This window comes from Hetaerina americana, unplaced genomic scaffold (assembly GCF_022747635.1).
Source record: "Hetaerina americana unplaced genomic scaffold, ioHetAmer1.1.p SCAF_11, whole genome shotgun sequence".
Classification (NCBI taxonomy): Eukaryota; Metazoa; Arthropoda; class Insecta; order Odonata; family Calopterygidae; genus Hetaerina; species Hetaerina americana.
Window position 1 is genome coordinate 18157662 of NW_027286181.1, and position 3089 is coordinate 18160750.

A 3089-nucleotide genomic window follows, 5' to 3' on the forward strand; every position below is an offset into this window, starting at 1 on the left:
AACATTTAAGTTCACAGACAGAAGACAACAAGGAAAGGAGAGAGACATGCATGCGATGTCAATGCTACAATGAGAGATCCCTAGTGTGAAGGCGTGTCAACACATGGTGGTATCCCTTCGAAGAACAATCTGTCATTGCCCCTCTTTGGCTCAGCCATTTCAATGAGAGGGATGCACCCCCACAAGTATGCTGCCTTGACCCAATGGGATCCCCCAAGCATGTGGATTCCCATTCAGTGTTCCCCATTTAGTCGCAACTCTTTTCTTTCTGCACCCTCGTGTCCATGGCAGAGTGGGGCGTAGATGTCATCGATTTGCCTCTTTGTTGGACTTCATTGAACTGTTCACATGAACAGATTTTTCGAGCAGCTATTGATAAAGTAGTGGAGTTTTTTTTTCAAATTTCTGGAGAACCATTGCAATTTATAATTGAATTTCTAGTGGGAATGGAGTGTACATATTGTATTTTTTTTCTTTTTAGACCTCAAAGAGGTAAACCTGTTCATGGAAACAAAATGTTAGCTGTATATTCATTGAATTTTCAATGTTTTCCTCACTGTTATTTATTCACGTGGCCACTATACATTTTTCTTTATCACCAGTTACTGTCATTCGTTAATTACTTTCTCCCTCGTGGTTTTATAGTCAGGGAGGTATGAGAAACTGCAGAAAAAGAGCAGTTATACCATTACTAACCAATGCAAATTTTGAGAATAATTATCTGTAGTATCAGTGTTTTTTCCAGTGCCTGAAGGAAATTCTTGTTGCATGCATCCTTTTCTTGTGGTTAAGATATTAGTTGAATGTAAGTGGGTACCTATATGCCTACTGTTAAATGAAAATGGCAAATTATTTCAACTTTAATCATCACTTAGTGATAATTGTCATTATCAGAAATTCTATTCAGCACAAAATGCTTTTACATTCAGGTAGAAAACAGTGTCCCTCTGTTTATGACTCACCAATATTTTTATACATTAATCAGATGACCTTGATTCAACTACACTCACTGAAATGGAATTCAGACTGTTATCCTGTTAGTGGTGTGACTTAATGGCTTGAAAATGTCTACTGCCTATCTACCATGAATGTATAAGTACTAATTACAATTCCCTAGGTACACCTCTTAAAAAAAAAGCTTGCTTGTAGTTTTTGATGTCAACATTTTTTTAAGTTATTGGCATTTTTTGATGTAGTTGGTTACTCTTAAATCTGTCTATGGCACAGTTTCCATTTCAGTTTATATCGAATGCTCTTGAAAAGTGTTGTGTGAGTAAATTTCACTTATCCTGTTTAATGCATTTCAAATTTTCACCTATCTAACTATCCAGTCCTTAAAAAGCATTGCATTTATATTCCAAATGTCTCTTTATCTTGTCCTAAATTTAAAGAAAAAAGTCATGAGGCATGAAAGCCATAGATTACATATATTTAGAGGTATTCGATTATCTCCAATATTTCTGTAGGAAATGAAAAATATTTAATTGTGGCACTTTAATAATTTTACACAGTTTATGAATATTGTGAGAGAGAGAAAACTGTTTATACTCTCAATGCAATAACATTGTATTTAAGACCTACTTCATTGATATACATGTAGGTTGATACCACAATTCAGTTAAAAGTTGACTAAGTACCTATATAATTGATAATTTGACATTTCATTCTGGAGTAAATATCATACTGAATGCATTTCTGTAAATTGCCTTGAATATACACAATGTTATACCTGCAGAAAAGTTTTTTTTTTTAATTTCAAAACATGTTGCTTTTGTATGAATTAAGTCATTTTGGGATATTCAAATTCCTGGTTATCAGTTTTCAGCATGGAATGTCTGTCAATGGAGACTAGGGATGGATGACCTAAACTTAACTTTGATGAAACTTGCTTTAATTATAAATGATGATTGCACCCAATTATTTGAACCCACAATGGCATAAATCCCCAAAAGCATCTATATTTCTTTAACGTACGTGTGACTCGCAACCTTAGCTCCTACCTTGTCCAGTGCCATTAGGCATTATGATAGTGCAATGAAGGAATGGATGGAGGAATGATTTTGGGTGCATGCAATTTATTTTTACTGAAATTGAAATGATTGGGGGAAAATGTCTGGGTATAACTGTACTGATCACTAAAGTGGGCATCATAGCTCACAAAGCCCTAATCCCTCAGTCAACAAATCAAAATTATCATATATCATCTCTTTTGAAGTCCAGCTGGCAGCACTACTGAGTTAACTTAACAATGTAACATTTGCCAACAGGCCAGAGAGTCCCAAGTTTCAAAACAGGATAACTTCTCTTGACATATTGTGTGATTTTACCAGTATTCCTGGGAAACCAGAGGTGGCACAGGAAAAGGAACATTGTCCTAAAACCTGGTGGTTCATTTCACATGTCATATGAGGAGGTATGGTTAACTGTTACTTATTAAATCATAAACGCAATAATCAATGTGAAAGTCAGTTTGGTAGGTAGTGGTAGAGTTAACCCAATACTAAGCCTGATGGCATGTGAAATTCACACATCAGCATAGGGAGGCCAGTTCCTTTTCTTGGATCGGTTATGGTTTCCCAGAAAGATCTGGTACCTGAAAAATCACATATCTCAGGTGAAGCTGAGGGAGCCCAGAGAGGCTTGCTTGGAAATCGAACCCGGATCCCCCAGTCGGTATTATGAAAAAATATTCAAGATAGATACTTAATTTCAATTGGTTGTTCTTAAGACTCATCTACATAGTCACCATCTAGAGCTATATATTTCTCTCAGCGTTTCTTGACCTTTTGAAGGCCGTCATTGTAGAAAGCAGCAGATTTAGTCAAAAACGATTGTTCCACCCCTTGAATACCATAATTCATGTTGTCAAATACCCAAACGTGAAATGGCTTTTTGGTTCTGGGAATAAGAAAATGTTGCTTTGGGTGAGGTTAGGAGAAGAGGGTGGATGAGACAAAATTACAAAGCCATTTCGCTTTGATTGCAGGTTGTGCCATGTTTGCTTCTGAAAAGGAGTCATTACTCGTGGAACCCATCATGCTGACATTTTTGGCATGTGCAGTTCTTCATGAATAATTTTGCACACACTA